The sequence below is a fragment of the Danio rerio genome, chromosome 17 (genome assembly GCF_049306965.1).
Source record: "Danio rerio strain Tuebingen ecotype United States chromosome 17, GRCz12tu, whole genome shotgun sequence".
Lineage (NCBI taxonomy): Eukaryota > Metazoa > Chordata > Actinopteri > Cypriniformes > Danionidae > Danio > Danio rerio.
The window spans coordinates 43,282,011-43,307,865 of NC_133192.1; the positions used below are offsets into that span (position 1 = coordinate 43,282,011).

A 25,855-nucleotide genomic window follows, 5' to 3' on the forward strand; every position below is an offset into this window, starting at 1 on the left:
TACTGTTTTTATCCAGGTTACTATTTTATACTGTCACAATTTTACAATTTACAGTTTACATTTTTAAAAATGTAGGTAGGTTTTCTAATTTCAAGCAAAGTTATAATTATCACTGGCAGATAATTTGAATTGCTTCCTAATCTTCGTAAATCATTTCTCAAATTTATATGGCTATTTATCATCTTTTGCAGCTTTAAAAGACAGATTTTCCAATGCTGAAGAATTTCTTTATGAAAACTTGTCAGGGACACCAGCACACCAGAAGAGTTTCTGCCAAGTAAGCCTTCATTTAACAGGATCTCATTGGTATTAGGTGGAGGAGTGCTTGTTCAGGTTTGGCATTCATGCTGCAATCTGCCTCCAGCGCTATTTGAGAACAGAAGTTCCTCTACAGTACGGCTCTGTGTGGTCGGCATGCTAACATAAAGCACTACATGCGCTGATTGTACCCGTCACGCTGCACGCAAGTTCATTATTTAGCAATCTTCATTTTACATGAGCTCAGCAAGGTCTGGTGCTGCTTTGCAATTACATTCAAGCGCTCAAAGTAGCAAGAAAAAAATGATAGAGCTATGGTTTTGACACGGAAGGTTATTTATTATATTTCTCAGAGAATAAACTATTGAGGTTCCGATTATGTTGAACATTATATGGCATCCTGGTCTCCGAATATCGAAACCACAAAGCATCAAGTGTGGTCCAGGCAGGGCTCAGATTGGGCTGCAATACCTGCACAAAGCACTTGATGGCACTGTTGGTGAAATTATTTGAAACAGATTGAAACAATCCAATGGAATCCAGCTAAAGATGTCCAGCGATGAATTGTGTACATTCATATCTGAAATATAAAAGGTGCTGCATACTTGATTTGTTTTTAGAACCTGTACTGTATGCATGATACCTAGCTACTAAATAGAGTAGATGCATCAGTATCACAATTTACTTTTTAAATATTATTATGTATATTAATTACATATACTACGGCTATTAATTTTAGTACTTGTAGGTGTATTAATCTTATCAATAATAATAATAATAAAAATAAAAACTATAATAATAATAATAATATGTTTAATATTAATAACTTTATATTGTACTGTATATATGGAAATCTAAACATGCCTGAAACTCATCTACTAAATGAAGTAGATGCATCATAACAATTAAATTTGTTATTGTTATTATGCATAACAATATAGCTAAAATTTTTATTGCTATTACAAATACTACAACTACGAAAATTAGTAGTAGTAGGTGAAGTATTCTTATCATTAATCATAATAACGATAATAATAATAATACTAATACTACTACTACTACTACTACTACTACTTATAATAATAAAAAAATAATAATAATATGTTTAATAATAATTACTGTATATTGTACTGTTATTGTACTGTAATTGCTATTACAAATACTGCGACTACATTCAGTAGTAGGAGTTGCATTCTTATCATTAATATTTATGACAATAACAATAATAAAAATCACATATAACATAATATTATTAAGAGTGACAATAATAATGACAATACATAAAAATGATAATAATAATAATATATATGTTTAATATTAAAACCTGTATATTGTACTGTATATTGCATATGGAAATCTAAATATGCATGATACCCATCTACTAAATGAAGTAGATGCATCAGTATGCCCATTTAATTTATATTTTTTTATTATTGCTATCCATAATAATAGTGCTACTATTTTTATTACTATAACAAATACTATGACCACAAGTATTAGTAGCAGTAGTAGTAGTAGTATTTTAATAATTAATAATAACAAAAATAATAATTACATATAATATGATAATATTCCTATTATGGATGACAATAAAAAAATCATGACAATATTAATACAAGTTTAACAATATTAACTGTATATTGTACTGTATATTACAAATGTACACCTAAGTATGCATGATACTAATAAAAGTAAATGCATCAGTTAAAGTTATTAATCGGGGGTAGCCACAGCGGAATTAGCCGCCAACTTATCTAGCATATATTTTACACAGCGGATACCTTTCCAGCCGCAACCCATCACTGGGAAACCCATACACACTCATGCGCACACATACATACACTATGGACAAATTAGCCTACCCAATTCACCTGTACCGCATGTTTTTGGACTGTGGGGAAAACGGAAACCCACGCAAACGCAGGGAGAACATGCAAACTTTACACAGAAATGCCAACTGACCCAGCCGAGGCTCGAACCAGCGACATTCTTGCTGTGAGGCGACAGCACTACCTACTGCGCCACTGCATCGCCAGTAGTAGCATTCTTATGATTAATAATAATAATAATAACAATAATAATAATAATAATAATAATAAGTGTTTAACAATAATTACTCTATATTGTACAGTATATTGCATATGGAAATGTAAATATGCATGTTACTAATTTACTAAATAGAATAGATGCATCAGTATCACCATTTTATTTTATTTATTATTATTCATAATAATATTGCTAATACTTTTATTGCTATTACAAATACTACAACTACAGATATTAGTAGTAGAAGCATTCTTATTTATAATAATAATAATAATAATACATAATTAATAATAATGATAATGATAATAATTACAACAACAGTTATTTATTTTATTTTATAACACCTCTTCCCTATACTAGAATTTAGGAACTCTAAAGACGTTGCCAAATCATGTTTAAATTTCATTCATACAGCACATATACTTTTTCTAAAATACACATTTGCAAACGTTGTCAGCATTTCACTTTGTTAAAAAGCTGAAATCCTGATTGATTTCCATAGTAGCAAAACAAATACTATGGATCAATTGTCAGTGCTGGGAAATAATGCATTACAAAAGGAATGTGATTACAGTAGCATATTACTTTTTTCTGTAACAGTAATATAACACATTACTAATAATGTGTATTGTAATATTATTACTCATTACAGTTTCATAAATGTTAAAAGTTAGAACAGCACATCTGAATCTGAAATGGTGTTATTTATTTATTTATTTATTATTAGGGACCGCTGCTGGCCAAAAGGGTGCCCTAAGCGAAAGTTTACTCTGGTGCCCCCACAGAGGAACAAAAATCACACAAACATTCAAACATGTATTTATTTATTTATTTATATACATAAATATGCATATAAACCCTTAAATTATACTTGAACGTTTAAATGTTTACATTACAAAATAATAGCTTACATCAAAATAAGCAGTCATATCTTCTGCAGAAACATAATTTCAAGCATTTACAAAGGGTAAGGAATAAAACCCTCTCTGTACCTGTAGAGATAGACAGTCCTCAGTGCTGCATCCTGTACCTGTGCAGCTGCTGGTGTCTCTGGAGCAGTGCTGGTCAGGCAACCTCATCTTCTTTTGTGACAAATTTCAGCATTGACCTCCATGAACAATACAGAAGAAATTACTTATTTAAAGAAGAAAGCTCATGACATACCATTAAAACAATAGGCTAGACCAGCACTCTTCATAAAGCATCTAAACTACAACTAACATGTGGATTTAATTTGCACTGTAATATGGTGAGAAAAACTGTCCCTTCCTTTCTGTATAAATCAAAGACATTTGTAGTTTTTAAGAATGAATTGGTGTATTTTTAAACAAAAAACTTTGTTAACATTTAGAAAAAAAATAATCATTAAAGAATTCATGCTATAAAAATGGTTTTTGGCCTGTGATTTACAGTAATTTGACTCATTTTATATTATTGATCTTCCAGAAATCACAGAATATAAGTCAGTTTTGTTATTTCATACTGTAATGCACAAAAAAGACTAAAGAGACTTTATTGTCATTGCAGTGATACAAGCAATAACAGCAATAAGAAATGTATAGAAATAGACAAAGCAATAAACAAAAATAATTGCTGTCTGCAAAGAATTGTGCAGTGCATGTGTATGTAGCTAGTGTGCAAACAGAATTGTATAGTATTGCACAAGTTAATAACACTAATTAAGTTTGAGTAATCAGCAGCAACATGGGGAAGAGGGGCAAACGCAAAAAGTCAAAGAACATGTCCTGTCTAAAGCACAATCCATAGCAGTTGTGGAGAAGCTTAAAAGTTTAAAAGAAGCCTCACTAATTTACTTGAACAACCAAAAATATGCTTTCCAGATTCATGGAAGTTACCTGAAAGTGATGCACATAACTCATCTTGTACTTTTTTCCTCTTCTTGGCTCCAGACAGCTGTTGTCTTTATCTGTGCATAGAGCTGCAACTTGCATCTATTATTATTATATGCAGCTAGCAGCCGCAAAGATAAGTGGACCGGGCCGTGCTACCGCGTGCACGAAAAATTACGTCACATGTTTGTTTATGCGTCCGCCTTAAAATGATTTTTTAAATGTGTTGAACACCATATTATCAATAGATGTTTTATTTACACGCAGTTTATGTTGATATTAGTAAATAAATATCAATTTTTTTTTTTTGAGCAGCCCAGATGGTGCCCCCCTCCGAAGTTGAGGCCCTACGCAGCCTGCATACTCTGCGTATAGGGAGCGGTGGTACTGGGACCGAGCACAGGCACTGGTGGTGCGAAACCCTAATGGAATTAGAATTACAGTAGGTAGTGCTGCCGCCTCACAGACAGAAGTTCGCTGGTTCAAGCCTCAGCTGGGTCAGATGGCGTTTCTGTGTGGAGTTTGCATGTTCACCCTGCGTTTGTGTGGGGTTCGTGTTGTCTGCTACAGTCCAAAGACATGTGGTACAATTGAATTGGGTAAGCTAAATTGTCCGTAGTATATGAGTGTGTATGGATGTTTCCCAGAGATGGTTTGCAGATGGAAGGGTATGCGCTGCGTAAAACATATGCTGGATTAGTTGGCGGTTCATTATGCTATGGCGACCCCAGATTAAAAAAAGGACTAAGCCTAACAGAAAATGAATGTATTGATGAATGAATGTATGAATAAATGAATGAATTTTACTGTATGTCTGTTTACTGTTTCTGGAGGTATTGCTGGATTTTTTAAAATCCCTGTCAAAACCATAAATGAGGAGGTAAACAAGTCATATATACACATGCTTAAGACATGCTCTGTCACAATTTTCCACTGAAAACAGTAAAAACATGGTCAACCGTTTGGTAGAGGGGTGGTCAAAGCGTTAATATGGTATAAATACAGCACTACAAAACACAAAAGAGAGAACTCGCTTAGAAGGCCACTTACCTGTTCTGTAATGATTTGTTCAGCTGTAGTTTAAAATGTGCTTATTATGCAGGCTCTGTCGCCATCTTTTGGTGGAATGTCCATCGTCTTTATTCTGCTCAGTATGGCAGGCTGATGGTCGCTAATGTGCTTAGCCTCTGAAATTATGAATAATTAAAATAGGCACTATCTTTATAAATATACAGCTTAGTTTCAATCTAAACAACTACATTCTTGCCAAAAAAGCCTTAAAAGTACATTATGTTGTCCAACAGCTGCAATATTTGTAGTCCTCTGCTTGCCACCTGTGAGCGGATTAATACACAAGAATGAAGAAGCTGTAAGTGTGCGATATTACTTTATTATCTTACGGCTAACGGCCAAGCAGTTTCGAGAACCAGATATAACTGTTATATATATATATAGGGCAGCACAGTGGCGCAGTGGGTAGCGCTCTTGCCTCACAGCAAAAAGGTTGCTGGTTCGAGCCTCGGCTGGTTCAATTGCCATTTCTGTATGTGTGCATGTTCTCCTCGTGTTCGCGTGGGTTTCCTCCGGGTGTTCCAGTTTCCCCCACAGTCCAAAGACATGTGGTACAGGTGTGTGTGTGTGTGTGTGTGTGTGTGTGTGTGTGTGGATGTTTTCCAGGCATAGGTTGTGGCTGGATGGGCATCCTATGCATAAAAACGTGCTGGATAAATTGGCGGTTCATTCCGCTGTGGCTACCCCAGATTAATAAAGAGACAAAGCGAAAAAGAAAATGAACATATATATATATATATATATATATATATATATATATACATATACATAYACACACACACACACACACACACACACACACACACACACACACACACACACACACACACACACACACACACACACACACACACACACACATACATACATACATACATATATATATATATATATATACACATATATATATATATATATATATATATACATATATATATATATATATATATATATATATATATATATATATATACCTCCCCCCTATTGGGAGTTCGATCAAGCTTACCTTTCCACATATACATACATACATTATATATATAATATATATATGGGGGACCCCATTCGGGCAGAGGGGTGGAGCAACGACCCCTGGCGGTTCCCCAGACAGCGCCAAGACTCTCTCCGGTTCAATCGGTTGCTCCTGCTGGCCCCGGGGGTATAGTGAGAAGGACTGGGCCGATGAATTTTCAGTGCGGGCACGAGGATAGCGCGCCAAAAGTCTGTTCCGTTAAGGAGGCGAGTGCGCCGAGCACCTCAAACACCCGCTAATTCTGGGAACTAATTGGCCTGGATTTAATAGGTTATTGGGGGTCTTATGTGCGGGTGGTTCTTGGAAGAAGAAATCGCCGGATAGGGGGCGTGTCGCCCAGCTGGGGGAATCCCAGGCAGTGACGTCACGCGCTGACCCAGGGGAAGGGCTGGGAATTTCCTGGTGTAAGGACTTTCCCCTGGAGCAGTCGCGTGATGACACGCTAAAACATGCAAAGAGTGCAGGTTATTGATGGGAAAATCCTCCAGCCTGATCGACCCCTCTCCTATGCGTATTTTGCGGTTATTAATGATAGTGTATCAAGTGACCCAAGACGCTCAGACAAAAGAAGATACAACCCAGCTATTAGTACCAAAGAGCCACCGGGAAATGCTTTTTCAGGCGGCTCATTCTAATCCTATGGCCGGACATTTAGGTCAGGCGGCCACACTAAATCGCCTCATGACCTGATTCTTTTGGCTGGGCATTCACGGTGAATTCAGCAGATGGTGCGCTGCGTGCAGTGAATGTCAGCTGGTAAATCCACCGGCCACCCCAAAAGCACCCTTTGCCAACTATGGCGATCCCCTTCAAGAGAATTGGTATGGATCTCATCGAGCCATTAGAGCAATCCGCACGCGGGCACCAGTTTGCATTAATTCTGGTGGATTATGCAACCCGATACCCGGAAGCAGTCGCAGTCTGTAACATCTCAGCAAAGAGCGTTGCGGAGGCGCTGTTTCGGATAATCTCCCGAGTGGGAATCCCCAAGGAGCTTCTCATTGATCAAGGCACTGCGTTCATGTCACGCACGATGCGAGAACTTTACGGATTATTGGGCATTAAATCTATTCGCACCAGTGTCTATCACCCACAAACAGACGGGCTGGTGGAAATATTTAATCGCACGCTTAAATCAATGATTTAATATAACCTGATTTAGCACCATATCGAGACCGAACCAGGCGTGGTCGTTAGGACCCGGCCATATCGCCTACCTGAACACAAGAAAAAAGTGATTCAGTAAGAATTGAGTAATGTGTTGAAAATGGAAGTAGTAGAAGAATCCCACAGCGACTGGGCCAGCCCGATTGTCTTGGTACCCAAGATGGACGGCTTGGTCCGGTTCTGTGTGGATTATCGCAAGGTGAATGCTGTGTCGAAATTCGACGCTTATCCAATGCCGCGTATTGACGAGTTGCTCGACCGGTTGGGTGCTGCTTGGTATTACTCGACATTGGATTTAACGAAGGGCTATTGGCAGATCCCCTTATCTGCCATATCCCGCGAAAAAACAGACTTCACCACACCGTTTGGATTACACCAATTTGTGACGCTTCTGTTTGGGGCACTGGCGACGTTTCAACGCCTGATGGACAAAATACTCGGCCCTCACACAGCATATGCCGCTGCTTATCTAGATGATATCATCATTTACAGTAATGACTGGCAGTGACATATGCAACATCTGAGGGCGGTATTGTCGGCGCTGAGATGGGCGGTGGGGGTATGTGGAGAGGCAAGCATAATCTAACACCCAATAGGGGGGGGAGAGCATGGTAGGAGCCCGGCGGCTAATCAGCAGGTCAATCAGAAATAATAAATAACACCTGTCTTTCTAGTGATTGGGCCGGAGAAACTCCCTTCTTAAGGAGAACTAAAGGAGCAGTCTGGAGAAGAGAGAGCGCACACACACAGACACAGCCTGCAAGTGGTGTGCATTAATATAATAAAATATATTGCTTGCCTGATATCGCCGACCCTGTCTTCTTCCTCCCACACAACAACGAATTTTATTACAGTATATATATATATATATATATATATATATATATATATATATAGATAGATAGATAGATAGATAGATAGATAGATAGATAGATAGATAGATAGATAGATAGATAGATAGATAGATAGATAGATAGTTTGGTTGCAAAATGCGATAAATGCTATTTTTTGACATTTGGATTTTATTATTGGAAATCACTGTTCAGATGTGCCTTAATCTATGTGTGAATTGCTGCCATTAATATCATTTAAGAATGTACATTTTAGGCCAACTACAAAATGTATTTTTCACAAAATGCGATATCCGCCAGACCTGTTTCTTTACAAAGTGCGATATTGAACGCTCAGTATGCTGCGCTTGCTCAGCATCCTCTTGGTAGAGAGTCACTGCCTGTGAAGTGCTAGGAGTTTGCTTATTGATTTAGGGATAGAAGAAAGCCTATAACTTTTATAAAAACTGTATAAAAACGCTAAAAAAGTGGACGAGAATAAAATGCATCTGTCTCCTTCATCTGTCAACAATACATAAATGCAGCAGGGAACGAGTCTCCGCTGATGTCAAGAGAAAGTCCAGGGAGCACCTTTTTCCTGCGCTCCTACCCATCACAAGATACTTGTCTGCAAGGCTACATTACTAATTATACTTAGTAAGTGTATTTTTTAAAATTGTTTCTTACATGTAGCTGAGTAGCCTATCTGAAGATTTATTTATGCGGTTGCACCCATTATTTATAGCCTAAAACATTACGTTAATTCTTGTTGTTGTTGATTTATTATAAGGGAACATAAAGGGCACAGGTTTTTATGGAGATAAATGGTTTTGCTTTTTCTCAACAACCATTAACTAAGCTATTATTACTGTTATTACAGTGAAATAATAAATTACATGGCGAGGCGAGCTTGTGTCACCGACTCTGTGCAACAGAGAACTGTGACCGTGGCTCCGCCCGCTCTGATCATACTGGTTTGGTTTTCAGCAGCGATGTGAAGGAGCCGCCCTCCACTCTTTCTGTAACAAGCTACAAGTCATTCATCTAACTAATTTAATTTTACTTATTAAACAAAACATTGATTTACTAGCTTTTCTTAAGGGTATTACTTTAGTAGAATATAGCCTAAGTGGATATAGCATTTTGCAAAAAAAAATAAAAATAAAATAATAATAATAATAATAATTGCCATGTTATGTTGGGTACGTTCTGGCCAAAACAATCTTTGTATACAGTATACTATTCCATATATTTATAATGTATTTTTTTTTTTTTACCAATTTAGGATGTTTGACAATGCTAAGATTAATATGTTGCATTTTGGCTTGGTTTTTGACTTATTTATGAACTATTTATGGACATAAAATTAAATAAAAAATTAGGGTTTCAGCTTTTTTAAAAACATCTTTTTTTATGTTCAACAGATAAAAGAAACTCAAAGGTTTGGAAACGTTTTACTGTGAGTAAATAGTGAAGACATTTTAATTTTAGGGGGGACCGGCCCTTTAACTTTGCTTTAAAACATAGGCCTTTTACCTCTAAAGAACACCCGCCATCTTGTTTGACATCAGAGCAGAACTGAGCTAAGACTGACGTTTTAATGTTTCGTCTCTTCATTTACAGTCTGTCAAGACTCTCTCAACACTCGCATTCATCAGGAGTTTAGGTGAAGGATCACACTCTCTACACTTGAGTGATAGTGACACGGTAGCTCATTGAAATGTCACATACTCCCCAGGGTCGGTCAAAGGAACACAAAACTCTGCCGTTCTGCTTCTTTCTTCTTCTTCGCCAGCTAAATGTGCATGCCTGCTGAAGGGGCCACTTCCTGTCTCATTTACACTATTCAAATTGACCTTCATTAATTCACCACTCAAGACTCGCTTCATTACAATCTGTATTAAAAATACACATAAAAGAGAGAGAAAGCCATAGATATTCCATTCCATTGGCTAGTGACTGAACTGATGGAGTCACTTTGTTTGTGTTGTTAAAGTTGCTTGCTGTTTTGCTGGTACATGCAAATCTGATCTCTGGCTAATTTATTTCTTCAAAGAAGTTTGTGAATCAGATTAAAATATCTGGATGAACTGATCTGAGATCGCTGCGTGTGTTGTGAAGGACGGATTTATCGATCCTTGAAATCATGATCGGCAACGATTGGCTGATGGCACAGCAATGTAATGACATCATCTGATTAATATTCAATTATCCATGTAAGCAAAGTTACATACAATTTGTAATAAACAGTTTGTAAATATGATAGGCAATGAATTTCCACATTTGTTGTCAGCTGCATGCTTTACACTTTCATGTGTCAAGAGTATTTATCAATTTATTTAGTTTTACAGTTAGAGCCATAGTATGATAGTAGCTGGTTTCTTAATCGATGTAATGAATAACTGGATGTTTAATATAATTTTGCATCACAAAAGCATTTTGATATTGGTAAAAAAAGTGTCTGCAACTTTTTGTAAAGCATCAAATTACCATCAAATTAGCTGCCAAAACATGTTAATTACTGCATAAATGTACTATCCCTTAAAAAAAAAATGCTTATTGTGAATGTCTATTATCATAAACAAATTGTACTAATGTGGTTGTAAGCATTTGTATTTAAAAAGTTAGTATCAATAAATTTTCTCTTTGGACCACCAGTCTTTGTATTTTCATTTCAAAGTGCAGATTGCAATAGATATATATGTAGAGAGTTTAAAATATAATATTTATTATTTTCCCAAGTGTACTACTGTAAAAAAAAAATCAGAATTTGGTACATACTTTCAGTATCATCTTTTCTTGACCCATTCTAATCCTGTTTAAATGAAATGAGCCTTCTCCCAAGCAGTTTTGAGCTACCAGAACTGTTGCAACTCTTATGTGGGACAACAGTTGACAACAACTCTTATGTGGGTTTTGAAGAACGAAATGGTCCTGGATCATATCAAATCGTCAATAACCAAATCTAGCTGAGTAATCCACATATGAAGAACAGATCCTATATCCAATCCTGTTTATATAAAATAAGCCTATTCCAAAGCAGGTTTGAAAATTTAAATCATCCTGACTTGTGTCAAATAGTCAATAACCAAATCCAGCTAATTGAGTAATCCACATATGAAGAATGGACCCCTGGTAGCTCAAACCTGCTTGGGAGCAGGCTTATTTCATGTAAACGGGATTAGATCGGGTCATTTAAAGCAAAGGTAATACTGAAAGCATGTACTGAATGCAAATATTTTCTTATAGCAGTAACCCATAGATTACATACTCTGGGGGAAATTGTAAAATAGCTTTAAGAATATATATATATATATATATATATATATATATATATATATATATATATATATATATATATATATATAAGGCTTGGGCGGTATTACAGTATTATGGTATACCGCGGGATCTAAAAATAGCAACGGTGTCAGTTTCAATACCGTAATACCGTCATAAAATATTAAATAATATTTATTTAATGCCTACAAAAAACGGGACAGTGTAGAGGAGAGAGAGAGAGGGAGGGGGAGAGGTGAGGTGACTAGTCGCGCTCCAAAGTGACCTGCAGTTTAATAGTATTTTCGGATGACTGTATAAGAAGGGAGACGAGGTAAATATGAACTAGAGGTCTGCATTAGAGCTGAAGATTTTTGCCCGAACCCGGCAGGACCCGAAAAAATCTCTGCAATCGTGAAACAAATGATGACGAAGAAGTTAAAAAACGTGGATTTAATAATGTTCCTCCACAAAAAGATGTAGCCTAATGTTGGTCAGTAAAGGGTTTTTAAATTATAAATGAATATTAATTAAACCATATAATCATAATGTAGACAGAGTATACAGGCTAATGTTGGCATTATTCCTTTAATATTCAGCTTCACCGTCGCCTTAATGCCAAATTGTGAAGAGAAGTGGCGAAACAAATCTTGCAGAGCTTTTATCTTAATTTCGTTATTGCCAAAATACCCAGCATCATTTATAATTTATTTTAATTTGATTTGTTAAGCAAGACTTTTTTTCATTGGTGTGTTGGCCAATTTAATGGCTAAGGGTATGTACCTAAGTGAGGCCTATTTAGAGTGCTGAGATGTTACGATGTTACAGAGAACTTATTTTATTTCTTTGTTCCAACTTCCAAGTGGCCTAGAGTCTACGTTTGTTGCGAATAAATTTTGTTAAAACATATAAATGACTTATTCTTGAAAAAAAAAGGCAAAAGAATTGTGTGCATGAGCACATTTGTATAATGTCGGGCAGTAAACGGGTTCGGGCTTTAAAAAGCTGTCAATCAAAATGTACCTGTCGGGCTCGGGCCCCATAGGGCCTCATTTTTAAGGCCCGATTACAGCTCTTTGCATTCCCGCTGCTGTACTGCGGAAGTTGACCAGATTTCTTGCAATGAAATTTCTGAATAAATCGCGGGAGTGCTGTGTGTGTTTTTGTGTAAGAGAGAGAGAGAGAGAGAGAGAGAGCGGTGCTGTGCGTCGCTTGGCGCGCGCCCTCTCTCTCTTTCTCTCTGTGTGTGTGTGTGTGTGTGTGTCTGCGTGCGAATGAGAGGAGTGTACCGCACAGAAGAAAACAAACTAGACAAACAGGTGACCGCGACCCTAAGGTCGCATATAAGGTATTCAGTTTCTGAATGGTTTAGGCTCAAGCCAACAGTTTGGTGACGCTGTCTGAGCCTTACGTCATAATTTTTTTATTACGCACGGTAATACTGGGGTAAAATATGGAGGCGGTTTGACATTATCAAAATTTGGATATCGCCCAAGCCTAATATATTTATATTTATATATATATATATATATATATATATATATATATATATATATATATATATATATATATATATATATATATATATATACACACACATATCACACATTGTATATATCATATATATTGTATAAATTGTATATTGTATCGTATATAGTGTACTATTTTAAGATACTGACCCAGCTTTAGTAGATTTTGGATAATAATAGACATGGCCAATATTCTTTTTTTTAAGGAATAATAATTGTGGATGTGCATGTGGTTTGTAAGCTAATATGTCTGTGATTTGATGCTTTGCAAAGTTGCAGACACCTTTACCAATATATATATATATATATATATATATATATATATATATATATATATATATATATATATATATATATATATATATATATATATATATATATATATATATATAAGTAATGTATACTATAATATATACTATATAAATAATATATATTAGGGGTGTAACGGTTCACAAAAATCACGTTTCGGTTCGATACGACACAGTGTTGTTATGGTTCGGTATTTTTTCGATACAGCAAAAAATGAAAGAAGCCAGAGGATTTCTCTGATTTAATTTTTTTTTACGTATTAAAACTATAAACTAAATTGTTTTTTTTTTTTTTCTTTTACTTTAAACAGTGATAGAGCCATACTTCCGGGGTTTCTGCTTAGTAGCAAATAAAACAAATTCTTCTTTATACTCAAAACCAAAAAATTTCCTATAAAAAACAAATGTGATATTGTAGTAGTTGAACAAAAAAAAGAAAAGAAAAGAACAATTTAGTTTTTTTATATGAAACTTTTGGGTTTTTTTTTTTTTCAGAAAGATGAGTGTCCACTTTTTCTTCAGACAACACACATCTGCTTGATTTGACTATCACCTGCCATTTTAGTGGATCTGAAAGCAAGAATTATCTGACTAAAATGGGCTTATCAAGGAATAATGTAACGGGGCTCAATTACATTTAACATTTTCTTAAACCCTGACATTTTCTCTACCGATTAAGGTCTCTAATATTCACAGCTATAAATGTGCCGATCGCCTCTGTGATTTGTTTTGCCCTGTTGGAATCTGTGGGAATTGCCTGTCTGAATGTTGTTCCAGTTCCAGTTAGAGATTCCGTGATGTCAAAGTAAATGAGTTAATGTGCACAAATATTAACAGTAAAATAGCTTACTGTCAAAGGAGATGTCATTGTTTTTTTTTCACCACTCTCTTGGTGGCGGTGATGGTGCGTGATGTATCTGCAGCACGATGGGGGCGTGTGCGGGCGACATATCTGAAGAGCGGTGGACGCGTGTGCGTACGATGTACCCGAGCGGTGGGGTCAGTTATGCCCAACATTCCTAAAGAGCTGAGAGGGATGCGGTGAAGAGGGGTGAACATTGTATTTAAGGACCAGGGGGGAGACGCGCGATTTCCAGAAGATAATCATTCGTTTGTGGACATCCCGGTGTCTCTATGCATTTGCGGGAGATTCCCGAAGCTTCCGGGATTAAATTAATGTAACTAGCCATTTTGCAAGCTAGTGTAGCGAGTGTCTGATTGGAGCATTGTTTGGAGGTGGGCGGGAGTAGTGATATGTGAAGAGGTTATTAAGATTGGCTGTTCTGTTTCGGGGTCCAGGGTTGTAGCGGCTACGTGGGCAGAGCCAGCACGAGCAGGCTGACAGACACAGAAGGCAGCAAAATTGCAAATGAGTGTATCATGCTTTAATAAAATGATAAAAGCGATGGTCTACCGTTTAACATTTGGGATGCCATGCTGAGGGTTGCCACACTGAAAACATTATATTTTGTACTTCATCTCTTTTATCTTTTTAGATGTTAGTCGGAAATTGAACTGTTCGGTTTGCAATGCATACCGAACCGAAAGTCTCGTACCGAACGTTTCAATACGAATACACGTATCGTTACACCCTTAATAAATATACATACACCCTTAATAAACATACATAATAAATATACATATATGTATGTAAATATAAATTCATGTATATCTAAAAAAACTCATGCAATCTAGGTTTGGGTTGATAGACAATGCTGTCAGCCATCGCAGATGGCCGATAGATCCATCACAATGCTGAGCATCACGATTCTCCTCCCTGCCTCTGTTGCAGCAGCAGCCCACTCTTGAAAAATAAAGACTTGGTCCCCGTTTACACTAATTTGTCTTGGTTTTAAAATGCCATTTTAGAATAAAAATGATCCACATCCACACTGGCATTTCTCCTAGCATTTCTGAAAAGTGCTTTTTGATGCTAAATTAACTTAAACAGCCAGTTATTCCTTGAAACAATTAAGAAACCTGAATAGACCTAGTCTACTATAATAGAGAAAATTAATTTTATTTGTAATACTTAATAAATTGCTAAATACTCTTGACAGATGAAAGTGTAAAGCCTGTTGCCCGCAACAATTGAGGAAAGATATTGCATTTCATATTTAACAAACCGTTTACTATGAGTTTTATGTACATTTGCTCACATGGATAATTGAACGATGTTATTAAGCTGCTGTCCTGTCAGACAATTGTTGCATTGCTAATCATGATTTCGAGGATCAATAGATCAGTCCGTAACACATGCAGCGATCTTAGTTCAGTTCATCCAGATATTTTAATCTGATTTGCAAACTTGTTTGAAGAACCAAATTAGCCAGAGATCAGTTATCAAGATGAAAAGATCCAGAATCTTCCAAGTCATCTTAGATAATTTAAGCAATTCACGAAGAACAGTCCGCAAATGTATTGTATGCTGTCTGATTTTGTCAGCGTTATTTAAGATTAATGTGTGGAGATTTTGGGTGATGTTCTTTGACATTTTGCAATATTTCAAAGAAATGTAAAGTAAATTAACAGCCTCTGGTTATGGCACAGGTAAACATGTCTTATGTGCACAAATGCAGTACATGAATAAAAGCATTTTCAGTCGTTTTAGTGAGGATGACAGAAAGAATTAAAAATGATAGTGTGGAGATGGAGCATTTTTAGATGATGTAGTTTTAAAATTTTTCTGGATTGTAAGTGTGGATGTAGACTCAGAGTTAAATTAAAGTTGCAATTTCATTGCACAATCTGTGACCTCATTAATCAATTATTTTAATCAGAAGCTATTGTACTGTTAACTGAATTTCTAAGCAGCTTTTATAAATGGCTAATTTTTAATTTAATAATTTTCCCTTGGCTTAGTCTCTATTTCAGAGGTTGCCACAGCAGAATGAACCACCAACTATCCCAGCATGTTTTACACAAGGGATGTCTTTCCAACCACAACCCAATTTTGAGAAACACTCATATCCACTCATTCACACACACATTCATACACTTCAGACAATTAAGTTTAATCAATCTACCTATAGTGCACGTCGTTGGACTATGGGGGAAACCGAAGCACCTGGAGGAAATCCGAAGCTCCTAGAGGAAATCACAAAAATAAACATCAATAAAGCTGCAGTCACTAGAGTTTGAGCTTGCAAAAATCTGTCATATGTCACTGCGAAAAGGGGCAGGAAAAAAAAAATAAAAAAAAAAAGCAAGCGATTGGTGTCTGTTTTAAATTTCTGAGCAGAGAGGTCATGTTTTGATCCTCGATTGGTCTCACGCAGTCAAATGATGCAATTTTACAGGTCAGAGTTCACAAAGCTTGAACTTTGTTCCGCAGTAAGCTGCAAAACTTGACGCATGACCTTGTGTATCCGGTCTGACGCATTTGCGTGTATGAATGAAAGACTATGGGGGGGGGGGGGGGGGGGGGGGTCCTATGTTCCAGCTTAAAACGGGTGGCAGCTATGTCTCTCATCCAACAATGGCTGAACTGAAAGTCAAACAGAGCACAAGCTCCAGGCATCGTCCTCTGTCATCACTATTCCATTTATACTTCCGGTCCTCCCGTGGGACTCAAGACAGGTGTGGCACACAGGTGATGCTCATCAGTGCTAATAACACCAGCCACATTCCGTTCCCACCTTCCTGTATCCAGCTAAACTATAAATTCCATGCGCCAATCAGCTCCTGCTACAGCTGACAGTAATCTGGATGCTGACACACACAGCTGTAGATCATTTACACTGATTACAAACACTATTTCAACACCACTCAAACACTCTACTATATATGATTATTGTTGTCTATTGCTGCTTTTCTGTTGCAAGTGTTTATCATTGTTTTTGCATTTTCTGTGTTTTCAAACTTTAAGACTATTTATAATTTTCTAATTCCCGCTCCCTTTCTTGCCATTTTTTTCCCTGTCATTAAAATTATTCTTTGGATCATCTCTGTTGTTTTGAATTGTTCTATTTTGAGACCTGCCTGTCTGTCTCATAAAAAATACTGTGCTTGGATTCAACCCCAAATTTTATTATTTTTCTATCCATCTTGTGTTATGTGCATTTTGGAATATAGAAGAAAAATAGTTTGATGGGCACGTCAAGATGCACATACGTTTCGAAAATGCACATAATAACATGTGCACACAACTGAGGATAAACTTTTTATCTGATAGGAAAATATGCACAAAAATATTTACTGAATAAATTCTAGCATGCATATCAAAAAAAAATCATGTCATGGTCTCAGTCTGCTAAAAGCCACTGTTAGTTTATTGCTTTTCAGCTTCATTTTCTGAGGCACAATGAAATGTATCACATGGGAAGAAGTTGCCAGTTTATTAGGACGATTTAGCTCTTTTTGAAACATTAGACAGAAACAGTGCTTTATTTACAAATGTTTTATGCAATATCCCTCTTTTGGGCATACATAAAATTCCCTCACTTGGATGGAAAGTAGCTGTTGAGTCAGTAGCAAAGACCTGTAAACTGAATGTAACCAAAACAAAGCTGTAAAGAATGACATTATCTGTGCTGTTTCAACATTTATTCATTTTCTTTTTGGCTTAGTCCCTTTTTTAATCAGGAGTGGCCACAGTGGAATGAACCGCCAACTTATTCAGCATATGTTTTACACAGCGGATGCCCTTCCAGCGACAACGCAACACTGGGAAACACCCATACTCTCTTGCATGCACACACAAACACTACAGCCAATTTAGTTTGTTTAATTCACCTGTACCGCATATCTTTGGACTATAGGGGGAACCAAAGCACCAGGCACACCGTATGAATACGAACACAGAAATGCCAACTGACCTTGCTGGGGCTTAAACCAGCTGTTTCAACAGCACCTTGTAAAATGTAACATTTGCGTTTACAAGCACCCTTATGGAAGAAGGTGCTTTATTATGAATATGAGATTAAACGCAACAATAAATGTATATGTACAATAGACCTTTTTCACAGACAGTAGCACGCACATCCGGTTGAGCGGTAGTTGCGTATCCTTACTTCCGGCCGGAGCAATAGCGTCAGATACGCTATAGTCTAAGTAAGGATACGCAACTACCGCTCAACCGGATGTGCGTGCTACTGTCTGTGAAAAAGGCCTATATGGATTTACTGCTTCTTCACTATGGATGCCCGGCACCTAGACTGCAGCTTAGAGGAGACTTTGGTTAGAGGAGAAATGGTTGTGCCCAACTGAGCCTGTTTTTTTTTTTTCTTTTAATTTGGTTAATTGGTGAAGTTTGTTCCTCGCTGCTGTCACCGCTGGCTTGCATGGTTTGGGACTTGTAGAGCTGGGGCCTGTTTCAGTAAGGAGGTTTAAACAACTCAGAGTTTAAACTTGAACTCTGAGTTGATTTACCGAGAGATAAAAAACTCTGAGTTTTCGGTTTCAGAACAGCTGATCTGAGCTGGGTCAATTAACTTTGAGTAGACCAACTCAGAGTTAAGCGCGCGCACCGTGACTATAACAAGGCATTATCAATGGAGCACAGACATTACGAGTGACTATGGCAACATCTTAAAAAAAGAGATCAGCATTTCTTTCTTCAGCTGAACTTGATGTGCTCATGCAAAGTTATAGCAAATATGAGCATACATATTTAATAAGAAGCAGCCATCAGTGAAACAGAGACAGTGTGGGAAAACAGCTGCTCAAGTTAATGCGTAATTTTTAATTTTAAGTATTTAAACATTTAAGTATAATAAAATAAGTAATGTAATGTGTGACATTTATACTTTTTTTCTAAACTTTTATACACTTTTATCAGTTTTAATAGATTTAACAGTGCACTTGTTATGTGTCTGCCTTTTTATTGATCAAGTGATAGAGGTTGATATAACATTAAGAAGGTAAGCAGTAATAAAATTATTTTTAGACAGAATAATAATCCCATTAATCTCTAACAGTGCATGTCGAAGGTTAAGCTAATTATTTATGAAAAAAAGGACAAGCCTCGTGCGTGACTTTGTTCTGTGTGTGACAAAAATGTAGGCAATAGCTATGTTTCCATCAAAATTACATAAATTTGTGCAACACTGGAATAAAATAAAGCAGCGTTTTTATCCAAAGAGTCGAAGAGAACACAATCGTCACTTCCTGATTAACTTGCGCCAAATATCAACAGTAAAAACAGAATTACTGCGGTAGAAGAAGCTGCGTCAATGATTTTTTATTTAATTAATGTACCTGAGCCTCAGAAGACAATTGACACACAATGAACACGTGGGGGCGTTTGAAGCCAGACGCGGAGATCTTGACACGCTCCAGACGCTCGGAGGTCATTAATAATATACACTAATACTGAAACAGTAAAGGCATTTTAGAATGACTAAAACAACATTTAAGATGTTATGCAGTGTGCTCAGTCTGCTGGTTTGTCCTTTCACACACATTGTCATCATCATCTCTAACAAACCATTTTTTTAATGTACAAACTGTAATTTGTTAAGTGCACTTTTATGTGCATCTTATCAAATAAAAGTTTAACCTACTCAGTTATGCACATGTTTTATTATGAGTATTTTCAAAAGTTATGTGAATCATGTCGTTTCCATCAATCTTTTTTATGCACATCTCCAAAATGAGCTCTAAAATAGGTGTGTGGAAATGTAAGACTAATGCGAGAAATACGCTTCAACTTTAAAAAAGGGGAGGAGACCGACAGAAACTCAGAGTTTAGAGAATAAAACCTGCTCCGGACCAGGTTAGATTCACAGAGTAAGTTACCACAGTAACTGACTCTGAGTTAAAGTTAACTCTCTTTTAGAAACAGGCTTGACTTACCCTGCTTTCTCGAGTTTAACAAACCTGCCATTTTGAAATGGAAAACCCAGAGTTTCTCTCATTTCAGGGTTAAACTACTCTGAGTTTTAACTTAACCTGCTTTCTGAAACAGGCCCCTGTACATAGATGGATTTGCTCTTCAGTGTTTGGACTTTCAGCAGTCATATTTAAACAACACTGAACTGAACTTAACTGAATTTCAACTCTGAAAACTGAACTGATACTGTTTCAATTTTTCTATAATCTTCTATGTTAAGCTTCTTTGACACAGTCTACATTGTTAAAGTGCTATAGAAATAAAGGTGATTTGAATTATATCAGCATGGCTATCATTACCTGTATAATTGTTTACATAAAGTACACTGTAAAATAAAAAATAAAAAATAAATTAAAAATAAATAAATAAATGAATACTGTCAATTAATACCCACCTCAACAAGTCATTTCACATCGTTATTGGACAACAAAAGAACATTATTCTTGCTGATGATATAAATCTAACCTAATATTAATTTCTTATGATACTGTATCTGCTGGGTATTATCAAATATTAATATTAATTAAAAAAACACATGAAATATTGTACTGAACTATATAATACCATCAAAATCTAACAGTAAAGCTCAATTGTTACTGTGGTTTACACAGTGGATCAATGACTAAATCACTTTTAACCCTGTTAAGTATACACTCACACAATGCAATGATAAATTATGCGACTGCGCATCAAATGCGCAGTTGATGAGTGAAAAGCAGACTTAAAATCTATAATAGACAAGAAAATGGACAATGACTAAGACCATTCCAATCATGATTCTATTTTAGCCCAAGTGTGTGAAGTGGTAGGGTTAAAAAAATAAATAAAAATTATTCAACGAAATGGGACACCATTACTATACTCAAACCAGGATCATTCTGATTACTTACCCATACGTGCATTTCTGTAGGGAGCAAAATACATCCCAGAAGATGTTTTTTTTTTTTTTTTTTTGAGAATTTTGTTTTCCTGAATCCACCAGACGCTGCTGTCTATGCTTTTTTCAGATCTCAAATTTCTCACACTAGTGCCATTCATGCCTGCTGTTCTCACGTAAATCCACTAGAGGCCGCTGTCAACTGACTAACCAACTAAACCATCCCCCACCCTCCCCCTTCCCTATACCCAACCAATAGTGTTTTAAAAAGCACTAATTGACCTGCCCACTCCTTCCCTAAACCCAACCGACAGTGTTTTGAAAAGCAATCAGAAAAAGAAAAAGATTTTAACCACATTTTCAGATTTTACCACATTCTTACCTAGTTAATTACCTAAGCTGCGACCCATATCACATACTTATGCACTGTTTTACGCCATTTTGTAGTATAAATAGTGTAAGTAGTGTGTTCACACTTAAAACTCTAAAAATAATAAGTGCACTTTAATTACCCGGATGATGCACTCATTTAGCCGCTAAAATGAAGTGTGTAATGATGGACACTTCACCCACTCAACGGCCGCAGGTTTGCTTACGTAGCAGAAGGGGCGGAGCTATTGGATGCACATGTTGAATAACTTTATTTATTTTGGATGGTGAAAGCAAAATTCTCCAATGAGAGTAATTATAGTGCCGATGGTGAATGCGGCAATACTATCGGCAGGTATTATTTGATAACTCTGTCGTTTATTTCACTGATTTGGCAACCGTCAAACGTCATCAGGGAAACGGTTTGAATTTCCGCTTATTAAAAAAAACATTAGTGTGCCATTTTTGATGACACTACATACATATACTATCCTGTTGAGTGTGTAAGTGCATAAGTACATGGTGCATGAGTGCATAGTGTATAGTGTGCCATTCGGGACGCAGCTCTAGTTTTATTTTTTGATAACTGTTTTTGTCATACCTGCTTTCTGGACCCGATCTTCACCTGACTTGAACCAGTTGTCAAAGTCAACTCTTTTCTGCATCCTAAGTCTGATGACGTACATGTCGAGCTACTGGACAAACTGGTAACAGCGGAAAAGCTGTCCATATGGAGGTAAGCAGCCAGCTAGTAAGTGAGAAAAGGAATGGCGTCATACCACCCCGTAGGAATTGTTTTAAAGATGGAATGCAGCTATACGTAGCTCTGGCTACATAATTCAGATCTCCAGAAATGTATTTAGCGCTACGTTTTTTAAAAGGAGCCTATGTTGACTATACTTACACACATAATCATATGTCACTAGTTCACTTATCATACAAGATGTCATCTGTAGTAGTTTTGCAAAGTTGTTTTGGATTGTACTTGGGCTTTTGAAAAGCGTTAATTTGCAGATTAAAATGTTTGAGGCTCCAGGTATCCTCAGGCACCCATATTACGACTGGTGGATCAGTTCCATGGATGTAACCACAAGATAAAAAAAAAAATAAATAAATAAAAAAAAAACATTAATTTTATACCAGATGTGCTGTAAATAGCTAATCACCTGCCTTTAGGCTTTTCTGAGGTTATTCTGTCAAGTCATTGTGTATCAAGATTTTAAATATGTTGTGGGACTATCATGCAGCAATAGTGTATATGCACAAGGACTTTTAATTTTCAGCCAGATTTAGTGCTTACAAAATCACCATGTTTAAGATCTGGTTTCTTTAAAAATCAATGACGTTCACTACCTGATTGATATATTATATAAAGTGAGTCTCAGACTGTACAAGAAGTACTGCATTAAGTTCCATTGCTCTGCACCATGTCTTTAAAATATGAAAATTTATTTTACCACAATATTTTCCATTGAGTCTGTGCTTGGCTGCTGCTCCTGACGGTGCTTGTTTTTAATGGCTCTTCATCTCGTTTTACACTTAAACAAATAAATTACTGCTTAAGTCTATTTAACTGACTATATTTTAATTACATTAGAATATTGATAATGTAAAAGGAACCATTTCACTGTTAGTTTATCAGAAGATGAAAAACCACAGTATTTTCAATGGACTTTCTGTGCTCTTAACAGTGCTTGTTTTTAAACAACTTCATCTCATTTTACACTTGAAGAAGTAAATGAAAAACAAATTATTTCTATTGAACTAAATATATTTAAATTACATTACAGAATCAATGCTATTAAAGGAATTGTATGAAATAGTCGCATTAATATTACACTGGAAGTTTATCGGTATAGGTGAAATACAAGAGCTTTTGCTGATTGAAAATTTATGATTATTATTCTTTGAAAAGCATGAGTGATCTCACAAGGAAATTTAACTGGGTTGGGGGGGTACGGGGGTGAGGTCTCTGAATAACACTGTTGAGAACCGTGATAGAAAAGTAACTTTACTGTGGTGTTAGTATCTTTATTATGCACCTGGTTTTGCTGCTGTCATCGGATACTGTACCAAAGTCGGCGACCTGGGGTGTTACCGACTCTACTAAAAGGGGGGGGAAATTGCAGGAGTTTTCCGGGAGAAATAACAAAATCGGAGGGTTGCGTGAGATTGGTCTGAAATATGGGAGGCTCCCAGGAAAAATGGGAGTGTTGGCAGGTATGCTACTTACTTTCTTAGGCAGGCATATGTTGCCACTGTAAAAGATTTAAATGGCTCTTTTCAGAGGATCTATAGCATACCTGTCAACCCTCTTGTTTTTTCCCGAATTCTCCCGTATTTTACAGTTATATCCCACTTGCATACAGTAAAGGTATTTCCCCATATTTCTCCTGTAATTTCAATCTTTCTAAAAAGGGAGGCAATAATATACGCAACCTTTACCGCCAAACCACCAGGGGATGCCACTCACTCTTGAATATGAATCTGTTCTGTGCTTTCATTTTATTCAGGCATGAAAACACTTTGAGTGAAGTTTATTTATAAGCTAATTTCAAGAGGATCACGTGCTTATGATTACTAGCGGCTGGATCCGCATTATCCAATTCACAATGCACCAATCAGATGACTCCTAAACTACTACAGATACCCTGGGTTACATTCTACCGCTATCTTAGTTTTGAAGACAGCTCTGCTCCGCATCAGCTGCTACTGCTATGGCAACAACAACAACAACAACTACTACTACTACTCTCAAGGCAGGCGTTGCAGATTTGCAACGGTTAAAAATTAACTACCTTATTACGCCAGATATACAGTAGAAGTCAGAATTATTAGCCCCCCTTACTTATTAGCACCCCTGTTTATTTTTTTCCCAAATTTTTGTTTAATGAAGGGAAGATTGTTTCAGCACATTTCTAAGCATAATAGTTTTAGAAACCTATTTCTAATAACTGATTAATTTTATCTTTGTCATGATAACAGTAAATAATATTTTAGTTGAAATTTTTCAAGACACTTCTGTAAAGTTTAAAGTGACATTTGAAGGCTTTACTAGGTTAATAAAGTGAACTAGGCAGGTTTGGGTAATTAGGCAAGTTATTGTATAATGATGGTTTGTTCTGTAGACTATCGAAAAAAATAAAAATAAATAAATAAATAAATAAATAAAATAAAAAATAGCTAATAATTTTGTCCCAAAATTGGACTTTCTCCAAAAATATTATCAGACATACTGTGAAAATTTTCTTGCTCTGTTAAACATCATTTGGGAAATATTAAAAAAAGAAAAAAAAAATCAATAGGAGGCTAATTATTCTGACTTCAACTGAATATTTTATGAGTTTTATTATGAGTAAAAGATGAGTATTTTTTTATGAGTATATATATATATATATATATATATATATATATATATATATATATATATATATATATATATATATATATATATATATATACATACATACATACATACATACATACATACATATATATATACATATATATATATATATATATATATATATATATATATATATATATATATATATATATATATATATATATATATAAAAACTGTATGTGTGTAAATGATGTAGTTTCGTTGAAGTTAAATCCTCCCCACTATCTAATGAGGCATGGAACTTCCAGACAGCTTATCTTCCCTAGAACTAGCCATGATGCCTCTAAAAGTGACTGGTTACTCTAGTATTGTAACTTCAGCAGTTTTTCTCTTCTCTCGTCCCTCCTACTTGGGACTTGTGCTGAAACCGCTATATTATCAGCCTTGATCGCTAACTTTTAGGGTGCTTCCATGCAATAAATACAAGAGTGGGTGTATTTGATGGAAAAAAAAAACTATTATCTAGAGGGCTGGAAAGAACAATCTTGTGGCCCAGTACAGGTCAAGACAACCTGTTGGATCAGCTTCCAGTGATGAATGCAGCCGTATTGTGCACAAGATAAAAAAAAAAAAAACCATCAGACATGTCAAGGATTTCATGTCAGGAACACCTGTTTCATCATCTTCCTGAATAAAATCTTTCTTTTTTTAAAATGACGCTGTAAAATGTCTTGATAAATACTTTCCCCCCCTTTTTATATATATATACATATATATACAAATATACACACACATATATACACACACATATATATATATATATATATATATATATATATATATATATATATATATATATATATATATATATAACATATAAGGAGCAGAAACAGACACAGATTCAGACACGCCCTTAATGCTTTTTGCTTTTACGCCCAGAGTTTTGGACTTTGCACATGGATCGTCAAAATAGAGCCCATAGTGTTTAGTGTCTTAGTAGTCTGCTTACTGTATTCTTGACTACAAAAATGTTGCAAGTACATGTCAACCTACAATAACCTTTACC

The 25,855-nt window shown here is 36.0% G+C and overlaps 1 long non-coding RNA gene across 3 annotated transcripts in view; it reads right to left on the reverse strand.

Moving 5' to 3' along the window:
- Positions 1–209: 209 nt before the first annotated feature.
- LOC141378565 (uncharacterized) overlaps positions 210–25,855 on the reverse strand; it is a 31,407-nt gene continuing 5,761 nt past the window's right edge. The window contains exons 3-6 of one of the 3 annotated variants that reach the window (XR_012393370.1): positions 22,045–22,191; positions 5,205–5,341; positions 3,297–3,412; positions 210–838 (exon numbers count right to left, since the gene is read on the reverse strand). This is a non-coding gene — a long non-coding RNA (uncharacterized lncRNA). Of the gene's footprint in view, positions 839–3,296; positions 3,413–5,204; positions 5,342–13,665; positions 16,453–21,087; positions 22,192–25,855 lie in introns of those variants that run through there. The other 2 variants (XR_012393369.1, XR_012393367.1) reach the window with 2 other exon arrangements.